Source organism: Macrobrachium rosenbergii, chromosome 6 (assembly GCF_040412425.1).
Source record: "Macrobrachium rosenbergii isolate ZJJX-2024 chromosome 6, ASM4041242v1, whole genome shotgun sequence".
Lineage (NCBI taxonomy): Eukaryota > Metazoa > Arthropoda > Malacostraca > Decapoda > Palaemonidae > Macrobrachium > Macrobrachium rosenbergii.
The window spans coordinates 28059588-28071511 of record NC_089746.1 but is presented as its reverse complement, the minus strand read 5'-3'; the positions used below and the strand labels follow the sequence as shown (position 1 = coordinate 28071511).

The following is an 11924-nucleotide window of genomic DNA, read 5'->3' as shown; positions in this document are numbered from 1 at the left end:
TTCTATCGTGAATTTAATTGATGGTACTAATTGATTTAACTTGGCAAAAAAGTTTTTTACATCTTGGTTCCCTGGCCATACACAAATTATGTCGTCAACATACCTAAACCATGTTACATTACGTGGGATTATGTTTTTAATATCTTCTTTTAAAAAATTCCATATATAAGTTACTTAACACTGGGGATAGAGGTTTCCCATTGCCATACCAAAATTTTGTGATTAAAATTTACCATTAAATTCAAATTTACAATCTTTTACACATAATTTAATCAGTTCAATTAAAGTACTTTTAGGAAATGGGATATCCAGCTGTGTGTTCTCTAACAATTCAGATAAAAACGCCATCAGATCATCTATTGGCACCTTTGTGAATAGTGATACAACATCAAAACTTACAAGCTTGGATTCACTATTAATCTCTACACTATTTAGTTTATTTCTCAGGTCCACATTATTCTTGATATTTGCATTTGAGATGGTACCTACTAATGGGTTGAGAATACCTAAACCCGTTTCTTATTTTTCACCTGTGTGTGATATATATATATATATATATATATATATATATATATATATATATATATATATATATATATATATATATATATATACATACATATATACATATATATATATGTAATGTATGTATAGATGTATATATTATATGTATTTATATATATATATATATATATATATATATATATATATATTTATATATATATATATATATATATATATATATATATATATATATATATATATATATATATATATATATATATATATATATTTATATATATATATATATATATATATATATATATATATATATATATATATAATGTTTATATGTATGTATAGATATATATTTATGTATATATTATATGTATTTATATATATATATATATATATATATATATATATATATATATATATTTATATAATTTATATATATATATATATATATATATATATATATATATATATATATAAATTGGTGCCCCCATGATATTTTTCTGGATCCGCTAGTGATTTTAGAGTAATAAAGTTCTTCTCTAGGATTTAGTTAAGTCATCTTGAAATACTTTCATGGTAACATGTTTGAAAGACAAGACTTGTTGACAAAACCAGTAACCTACACACCTACTTACTAGTAAGTTCCACAATAATATGTTAAAAGATGACGTGTTGGCAGAGAAAGGATTTGCAACAAAAAAAAATCACAGCTATTTTAACTTAAAATTGAATAATAGGAGTTGTTTTCTAAGTTTTGTTCACGTTGTCTTGAAACGCTCTCCCTTAGTGTGACGTTTCGGAATTTCGTTGAGAAACCAAGGACGGTGGTATGCATTTTGTTAAACAACTTTAACACTGCCATTGATGTCTAAAACTGAAAAAAAAGTTATGGCATAGACCGTATCATACAGGCCTTCATGCATACTGCAGATAATTCTTAATGACTGACAAAATACAGCAGGCATCCTCATGCATCGCAGTAACATGCTTAAAGGACGAGACTTGGTGACACATCTGGTGTAATACCTTTAGGCCTACCCACAGTGCTACAAAGCATTTTTTAACAACGATCAAGATCGTTCTTACTTTACATCATGAATTATGTTACTTTAAAATATGAATTATGTTCTGATATCAAAGCTAATTGCCGATACATTTATTTGCCACGATAATAGTGCAGTATGCTGAATATATGAGACATGGTAAAGAGATAAAGCGGATCTACTGCTAAGACGACATATGTCTGACTAGGCTTAGCACAAAATTAAGGATAAATAAAATCTCTTATGCTTGTTAAATGTTATTCCATTTTCTCTTTAATTTTTTCCCCAATTTGGTATTATTATAAGCTGTGCGTCGTACCATTATTTCGATCAGGACAGAAAAAATCACAATCACGCTAAGCCCGTTCAATTGGCGAGTGTGAAAGAATTTTAAGATGGCCGCAAGGCTTTACAGCGCCGCCCTGGTGGAAGTCCACCAAACTATACAGTACTGGCGTACAGTAGACAGATAACTCCTCCAGATACTTACGCTCTATGGTATTAACTCTGCGTAAAACTTTACAGGATTATATTCTTCAAATAAGTAAACAGAGGCCTTATGCAAGTGCATCAAAATCAAAATTACACTGCTTCACATATATCTTTTAACGAGTGCATGCCTGATCTTCCCAGAAAAATGGTCTTTTCTGTAACTCCACGCCATGTATCACACTTTGTGCTAATCTTTTCACGAATTCTACTAATCTCCACATCTCAACCATTTCAATTCTGTTTACTTTATGAATAATACCCACACATTTCATTTCAACTGCTTCAAACTTATCAGTTTTAGTTTTAATTCAACATTAAATCTGATTGCCGAAGTTTTTTTTTTTTAGATAGAATGTACATTAAATAATGGAATGGAATAACATAAAATATAAAATTTAGACCATAAGGCAAACGCTGGGACGTATGAGGTCATTCAGCACTGAAACGGAAATTGAGAGGAAGGATTTTAAAGGCGTAACAGGAGAAAACCTTGTATGTAGTTGCACTATGAAACAATTGTCAGGAGAGGGTTGGAAAGTAAGATGGAAGAAAGAGAATGTGAATGGAGGTACAGCAAAAGGAATAACAGGGTTTGCAACTAGCGGCCGACGGGACACTGCAAAGAACCTTTAGTTATGCCTAAAGTGCACTGACGTCACTACCCCAACCCCTACGGGGTACATTAACTAATTTCTGCACTTAATAAATGAAGACATATTTAACTTAATCTTGCGGAGAATATTATTCAGAAGTTTTGATTCTGTTAAAGTGTTCGCACATAGTTTCAGTACGAAGTCCTTAGTTCGTTATTTGCAGACCTTGGTAGGTCTTTCATCAGTCAGCCAGAGCCTTTCGTATCTTCTCTCAGCAAACCGAGAATGGGCTAGCTTTTTTTTTTTTAAGTTTATCCTGTATGATGATATTGTGATGAAATGTACAGTAATTGTGAAAAGTTTACATAATATTTGCTTACAAGTCGAGACTGAATCATTTGTGAAATAAGTACTGGGAAAAATAAATTGTTAAATGGAAAAAGTTACATAACTTATGTACATATTTTTCTTATGTATGACTTAATGTATTTCTCTATAATGTTTAGGAAAAATTATACATACAATTGTATGGTGTGTATCTCCCCTTGTGTGTGTGTGTAAATTTTACAGCGTATATCTCTTCCAGAACTCATAAAAAATACATATTTGTCTTCATATAGACTGCAAATGCATATTATTTCCCCACAAAGGTGAACAACTACATCGCCTTTGAAGTTTTCGTGTCCAGTTGAGAATAGGACGCGCTTAGTGTTATTTGGGTACGAAGTTTCGATGTTTGTTGAAATATGTTGGTGGGAATGGGGAGGAGGGAGAGGAGGGTGGAGCCGTGAATCGAGAATTCAGCGGGGGAAGTTGGCAAGGGGCACCCAAAGCGTGGGCAAGGCCGCAATGGGGTGGGGTGGGCTAGGGTATTGGCTAGGTAGGAGAGGTGGGAATTGAGGCGGGCAGGGGCCATGTGGGGAGGTTGGGGTGCTCAAGGGGGAAACGTTAAGAGGGGAACCATCTGAGAAGAGGGGAGGAAAGTGGCGGGGGAAAAGAAGCTAATGGAAATTGGGGCTGAGACAAGTGCCAGGTGCTTGTGAGATGGAGTTTAGTGCCACAGTTACCTCCGAACCGATCGAGTGTTCTCGCCCTAGCGAAGCGAAGACTTGTTAGTTTTTGCAAAATGGTCCAGTGAAGTGATGAATCTGTTCGAGAGTATTGAAGTGCGTTGGGTATCGTAACTGTTATTATGTATGAGCGGATTAGCTCTCGGGACATCAGATTAGTTCTTATTCGAGTGCTGTTTCCAAGTTTTTTTTTTTTTTCAATTGCCGGTAGTTGGAATCTCGTTTTTGAACAGTTCTGGTACCCGCAGATTGAGAGTAAAGAATCGACTTCGTCGTTTTGTTCTGATAAATAGTGTGTTGCCGTGGCCATTGAAGAGATCATGCAGTGATTTTAAAATTGTGCAAAGAATTGGTGCAAATAGCGGCTCCGAGTGTGCCAAATGTGTGTGACGCACAAACATAGATGGATGTTTTCATCGTCAACCATTTAGGACGTAACTGGTTGGCACGCGCCAGTAAACTCACCTCTTACCTTGCACACCCCTCCCAACGTCTTCCCGTGCCCCCACCCCTACTAAAAGAAAAAAAGAATATATGCTAATATAATACCAAAGCTTCAAATGTGGGGAACAATTACATTTATCGATTTTCTTAGTTTAATTTTCATATTGTAACTGGAAACTTCAAATTTGGCATGTGTGATTGGAACAAATGAACGTTCGGTAGTGTTTTTCTTTGAATATTTTATTAAAGAACGGAAGAACGGAATGACAAGATAGTGTCTTGTGTGACTTACATAAACAGTCTTGAAACCGCCTCGTAGTGCTGTTTATTTTTTCAGTAGCAAGGGATTATTCGAATTGATTATCAAAGTTGAGTTTTTACTTGGTTATGCCGCAATGAAAAAAAAATTGTCTTATTCCAGCAGTTACTTTACGTAACTTGAATTCACGTGACCTGGTAGTGCGCATGAGTGTGAAAGAAGCGTGTTTTGCCTTAATTGGCTGCACTTCATTTAGAAACATGATTAGTGCCTAAGGCATCCAGTAGTGCTCAAGGTCCCTTACTCTCAGTTAGAGCTAAACCCAGATGTAAAGGTGATGCAGTTATTAAGATGATTACCAGTTCGCAAAAAAATCTTGAATAATGTGGTATTCTCAGAAATGCGCGTTTTGCAACAAGTGTGTTTAAGAATTCTTCCGACATAGTTATTGAATGAATCCATATGTTTTTTAGCTCCCTTTTTGCAGAATCATTCTGGAACTTTTTTATATATATCTCCAAATGCGTATTATCTTGTTTAAGTTGCGAAATACAGGGTGAAAGAATTTTGTAACTATTGGCATTTCCTTTTGTTTTTTCTTTAATTGACCTAATAATTTTGGGAGATCCGTAAAACGCACGCGCACGCGCACACACACACATGTGTGTAATTAGTAAATAAGCCCATTAAACTGACAAAAGAACATGTCAGTGAAATGTACAAGCAAACGGAAATGAAGTATGATTTTTGACGTGTGTGTCTGGTAGTGTGCTCTTCCCAAAAATTTTGTTTCTCTCGCACAGCGTTAGACTGACAGCTAAATGTCAACAACGTCTTAGAGCAAGAATAGGTACTGTATAGAGCCAGCTTAATTTAACTGCTAACTACAAATCGTCTCACACAATGTATGAAGGTTTGTATGTGCACACACGAGTGCCACGAGTAGACAGCGAATCCAGAATCGGGAAATAGTTTGATTTTCCACACATATATTGGGGGCCGGTATTATGTATGATATAGATAGTTAACAAATTGACTAGTTAAGATATGTAGAAGGTTGTATATAGTCACAGGGGACTAATATTAGCTGATGTCTGAACGTTAATTCTTGTTGCTTGTGCCTTTTCCAGCTGATAACTATTGACACATTACAGTTTGTGACCTTTTGCTCCTTGTACTGGGAAAGGATTCTTTGCTCGGGTTGTGTATCTGGGATAAAGGTCTGGTGTAAATGCTTTCCTGCAAGTGTCCAAGGTCTGAGTACAACTATGCAGCTGCTCTGTTGGTTTGTCACTGGCATCTTCGTGAGGTGACATATGAAGTCATATAAAATATTTCGGTGATTAGGTATTATTTTTATTGTGTGTGTGTGTGGATAGGGTTAGTTAGAGGGAGGGAAGTCGGCGTCGTGTGGCTGAGTTTATGCCGTCGGTACTATTTCTAGCCTGTCTGTGTAAGGGTCGATTTTAGGGAGGTTGATCTCTGGTTGGTTCGCATTCCTAACGGGAGCGGTGTAGCTTAACTGATTGTTCCCCCCCCCCCTCCTCTCTCTCTTGCTCTCTATCGAATAAATAGCCACGGATATTATGTATCGTAACTCAGATCCTTCTTTATAAACGAGGAAAATTCTACCATTTGTTTTCAAAGCATATTTGTTTCAATGCAAGTGGCAGGTTATATACTGCTGTTGCATCACTTTGAAAGGAGAAATTGAACTTTTTCTAAGAGTTTGCTACAGCAATTAAACCAAAGCAGACAGCATTTGGTGTTTTTGAATTTGTATTATGATACCAGTGCGGCTTTACCGCCGTTATCTTGATTGCTTCTGAATGACCGCCGTACGAAAAATAATTTTATTGGCAGTCCATTTGGTAATGTTGACATTTGGTGGTGATTACTTGTCGAAAGTAATCTGGAGTTGGTAAATTCCGTTTGATTGGGGTTGCGCAATTTGCCTCTCGAACTAGAAGTGTGGACATCTTTTTGATAATTGATGGAACTAACAGTGACATATCGGTGACAGTTGATAGAACAAATGGCGACTTCATCATTTGCAAGCTAATGTAAAGAATAGTGAACATCATCATTTTTGCTCGTTGATGGAAAGAATAGAGTGTGACATAATTTGTGCTAGTTGATGAACAGAATAGTGTTATCGTTTTTGCTAGTTGATGGAGAGAATAGTGACATCATTTTTGGTAGTTGATGGAAAGAATAGAAAGACAATTTTTGCTAGTTGGTGGAAAGAGTAGAGAGTGACATAATTTTGGCTAGTTGATGGAAAGAATAGTGACGTCATTTTTGGTAGTTGATGGAAAGAATAGAAAAACATAATTTTTGGTAGTTGGTGGAAAGAGTAGAGAGTGACATCATTTTTGCTAGTTGATGGATAGTATAGTGAGTGACATAATCTTTGCTAGTTGATGGAAGGACATCTTTTTTGCTAGTTGATAGAAAGAATCGAGAGTTCCATCATCTGTGCTAGTTGATGGAAAGAATATTGAGTGACAACCTTTGCTATTTGATGTAATTTATAGCAAGTGACATCATCTTCGCTAGTTGATGGAAAGAGTAGAGTTACATTTTTGGTAGTTGTTTCCGAAAGAATAGTGAGTGACATCATCTTTGCCGGTTGATGGAAAGAATAACAAATGACATCTTTGCTAGTTGATGGAAAGAATAGAGAGTGACATCAATTTGCCAGATGATGGAAAGATTAGCAAGCAACATGATCTTTGCTAGTTGATGGAAAGAACAGTGAGCACCGTCACCTTGCTGGTTGACTGAAAGAATATCAAGTGACATCATCTTTGCAAGTTGATGGAAAGAATAGTGAGCACCATCAGTGATGGAGAGAATAGCATATGAAATGACCTTCGATAATTTATGGAAAAAAATAGCAAATGACATCATCTTTGCTATTGGATAGAAAGAAAAGAGCTACATCAGTTTTGTTAGTTATGGAGAGAATAGTGAATTACATCATCTTTGTTAGTTGATGGAAAGAATAGCGAGCAACATCATTTTTGCTAGTTGATTGAGAGTAGTGAATGGAATCATCTTTTCTAGGTGCTGGAAAGAATAGTGAGGGGCATCATTTTTGCTAGTTGATGGAAGGACATAATTTTGCTAGTTGATAGAACATAATTTTTGCTAGTTGATGAAAAGAATAGCAAGTTACATTATCTTTGCTAGTTGATGGAAAGAATAACAAGGGACATTATCTCTGCTAGTTGATGGAAAGAATAGCGAGGGACATCATTTTTGCTAGTTGATGGAAAGAATAGCAAGTTACATTATCTTTGCTTGTTGATGGAAAGAATAGTGAGGGACATTATCTTTGCTAGTTGATGGAAAGAATATTAGGGACATCATTTTTGCTAGTTGATGGAAAGAATAGCAAGCAGCAACATCTTTACATCATCATTGACAGTTGATGGAAAGAGAGACTTATAATAATAAAATACATTTCCAGTAATTATATATACTGAGATATGTAGCTTTTTTGCATTTTTGCACACACACATTATATATATATATATATATATATATATATATATATATATATATATATATATATATATATATATATATATATATATATTTTTATACATTATATATTTAGTTTAGCAACTTCCTTTATATACACATATATAATGGAAATTACAGATTATCCATATGTAGTTGAGATAATGCTGAGTGATGGAGATGAAGCGCTTGTCCATGTCATTTGCACAACTTCAGTAAGAATAGTATGCGATTGTGTAATTTGGGGCTTCTGAAGGCACTAGAAGAGTTGGTTGATCAAGACTTACTTGAAGAAGAACTATGAAAAGTGAGGGTAGGGATGAATGGAGATTTGTGGAAGACAAAGCACAGGAAAGACATAAGTGGCAGAATTTCTTAAAGCCCTTTACATCACATTGCACTGAAGTCAATTTTTTCATGCACAACACAACTACATAGTGTCACAAATAGAAAATTAGTTTTATGTTCAAAACATGAGAGAACTTACCATGCATGTCTGCTCTCCATGCCCGCTTCACATAAAGGGAATTACTAAGGAGTGCTTGGAGAACTTTGACTTTGTCTTGCTGAGTTGGAAGCAACATGTTAACAAAGTGGAAGTTTTATTGGTGATGAAAAGAGAGATTGGTATAGTGATGTCAGTCTTAACAAAATGTAAGGATTGTTATGTAACTACCTTAAAATCAGATAAAGACAGTCATGTTACTCTTGACAGGAGGTAGGGATAGTAACAGTAGCCTTATAGGGAAATTGGATAGCAGTGGCAATTTAATGAAATGGTTACGGTAACAGCGTTTGAATGAAAGGAAGTTATTATTAACACCCTGACATGAGGTACTGTAATAATAATGGCTGCTTTGTAACGAAACATGGATGGTAAACATGACTGAGTAGAGATGGGAAAATAGAGGCAGCATGGAAAATGTTTTACAGTTAAAGCTAACTGGCAAGAGTTTTGGATTGTAGTGGTATTCAAGTAAGAGATACAGATAGTAGTGCAGTAGTAAGGTATGTGATAGTAACACTCTTAATGAGAGAGAGAGAGAGAGAGAGAGAGAGAGAGCAATCTGAAAAAGAGAGAGAGAGATTGGCAATCTGAAAAAAGACGACTAGTGGCAACCTACTGAAAAAGGATGGCTATAGTGGCGACCTAATGTATGAGATGAAGTTAGTTAGTAGTAGCAACCAGACAGAAAATAGGGATGAAAGTGGTAACCTAACTTGAGAGATACATAAAAGCAAGTCTATGTAAAGCTGGGGTATTAATGGCAACCTACAGATGTGGATGGCACTGACAATCTAGGAGGCGACAGGGTTAGTATGGTTATCTATCAGTGAAGAGGAATAGTATTGGCAGCCTGACAAAAGATAAATACTGAAGTGGCAACCTAATTGGTGATATATGATGATGTCTTGTAGGATAAGACGGAAGATTGCAGGGATGGAGAAATAGTATCCTGAGTCATAGGTTGCTTTATTCCATACAGCAAATAGGTATATACCAGGGGGCTCTGCAAGGTGTGCAATTCGTGCTGAGAGAAGCAGGAAAAGTACTTAGGTGCATGTGCAGAGTGCAGACAATTATATATACAGTAATCCACACCTCCCCTCCCCCTTTTGCATTCAAAGAGGTATCTTGAATGTACTAAGCAAGTTACATACAGTAAACCATCAAGTAAGTGTGCAAAGCAAATAACACACAGTGAATTTGTCAAGTATGAATGTACAAAGCAAGTTGTGTAAGTGGCACTTGTGGACTTTGTACATTATGTAGGCCTGTTTACTCTTGGGGACCTGGGAGGGGTTTTGGGGGGAATTGACAACTTTTCCATGTCAGGGCTAGGGACCACAGGGAGATTAGAGTTGGGAACCTGACGGGGACCGGGCACTGAATATAGAAAGTGATGGTTCTGACGTAGCACTCAACCACTTGGGAGATGGATCTCGAACTCATGTGATTGCACGCCACCCATGACAATCCCGACCTTGTCCCATCGGTGGGATGTCGGGTCCTGGAGGAGGATGTGTTGTCCCACATTCAGCCTGGGCAGGGGGCAGGTGTGGGCATCATAGTTGCGCTCCACCTGAGCAGCTCTGGCAGCGGCTTGGCAGTCACAGTCGTGGGCCTTTTCTTTCCAATCTTCTATGAACTACCAAGGATGGGTGGGCACACGTACAGAGAGGGTGACCGTACAGTACCTGGGCAAGAGAGTAACCAGAGTGGTCGGGCATGTTACATAACTTGAGGAGGCCACGATCAAAGGCCCACAGTCAATGTTTCCTTTAGGGGCCATTTTGAGGATCAAGTGTTGACAGCCTTGACGGCAGCCTCGGCATGTCCATTAGACTGTGGGTAGTGTGGCAACGAGGTTATGTGGTGTACACCCCAAGGCTCTGTGAAGTCGGCGAATTCTTTGCTGGTAAACTGGGGTCATCCGTCAGTGCGTATGCACAGGGGAATACCCACCTCTCTGAAAAAAAAATTAAGTATACCTTAGTTTTACCAGACCACTGAGCTGATTAACAGCTCTCCTAGGGCTGGCCCGAAGGATTAGACTTATTTTATGTGGCTAAGAACCAATTGGTTACTTAGCAACGGGACCTACAGCTTATTGTGGAATCTGAACCATTATAGCGAAAATGAATTTCTATCACCAGAAATAAATTCCTCTAACTCTTCATCAGCCGGCTGGGGTCTCCGCCCATCGAGTGACAGTCTGAAGCTCAACCAACTCAGCCAACGAAGGGCTCACCTCTCTGAAATAGTGGCAGAAGTGCCGTATGGTCAAGGAGGCGGTGGTGTCACCCTTGCAAGGGATGACCACAGGCCAGCTGGAGAGGTGGTCGGCGACCACAAGAAAGGACTTCTCCACTACCTGGAAGTCTGCCGATACAGACTCAAAGGCCCTCAATGGGTGGTTGTCATTGTGAAGAGACTCCTGATGTTGGCTGGGACGCAGAGCCTGGCAGGGCCTACAGGCGGCAACAGCGTTGGTGATGTCTGAGTGTATCCCAGGCCAGAAAACCGTTTGTCGAGCCCGACATTTGGTAGCCTCGATACCTCGGTGGCTGTCATGTAGTCTGGCGAGTGTGTGGCGACATAGAGCTGCAGGAACCAGTATTCTTGCCCTGTAGAGCACAAGGGTTCCATCAGTAGAGAAGGCTTTTTGCAGCTTCCAGCACGGCATTAAGGAGGCATGTAGATTGTACCAGTTCGTGGGGAACCTGGAACTGATGTACTCATGAAGGCGAACGTCGGTGGGGTCGGCCTGCAATGTTGTTGACATGTCCTGCAGGGTCTGGTCAGTGTCAATTGTTGGGGCATCCTCATCCTGGGAAGCTGTTGCAGCGTTGATGTGTGCCATTACCTAGCGCAGCCAGTCATACCCTCAAAGGGGCGGGTAGCTGACTGGTGCGCCACACTGCTGTAAATTGGTATTGGGACATGCGCTCCTTCATTTGCTGAAGCCCTGGGTTTTCAACCATGTCTAGCATGTAGCTGTTGATGATGGACAATAGTGGACGATGGTCAGTTTGCAGGGTGAAGGTTGGCAGTCCTTTGAGGTATAGGTGGCAATTAGTGAGGGTCCAAGATACTGCAAGCATCTCCAGCTCAATCGTCGCATACCTCGTCTTGGCATCTGCAAGAAAGCGGGATCCACACTGGACTACTTGGAGACGTCCGGAGCCATGTTCCTAGAGGAGGACGTAGCCTATCCCATAGAGATGAAATGCGTTGGTCTGGAGAATGGTTGGCAGGGTTGGGTCAAAAGAGCAAGAACAGGTGGGCTTGAGAGTGCTTGCTTCATGTCTCTAAAGGCCTGGTCGTGGTCCGGTGTCCAAATAAAAGAGCGTTGGGGCTCATGAGTGGGCGAAGGGGCTGTGCGGTCAGGGGTAAACTCTGCCAACTGGTTTACTAACCCCATGAAGGAATGTAGGTCCGTCAGGTTGGACAATCTGGGGAAGTCTTGTAGAA

At 38.7% G+C, this 11924-nt stretch overlaps 1 protein-coding gene across 37 annotated transcripts in view; it reads left to right on the top strand.

The window, feature by feature from the left end:
* The window catches only part of p120ctn (adherens junction protein p120), a 312485-nt gene that overhangs the window by 169531 nt on the left and 131030 nt on the right, over window positions 1-11924 (top strand). For 2 of the 37 annotated variants that reach the window (XM_067105313.1, XM_067105310.1), the window contains exon 1: window positions 3796-3813. The exons of 31 other annotated variants lie outside the window; for them this stretch is intronic. The gene's annotated coding sequence lies outside the window, so the exon portion shown is untranslated. Of the gene's footprint in view, window positions 1-3678; window positions 3814-11924 lie in introns of those variants that run through there. 4 more of the 37 variants (XM_067105315.1, XM_067105303.1, XM_067105309.1 and 1 more) reach the window with 4 other exon arrangements.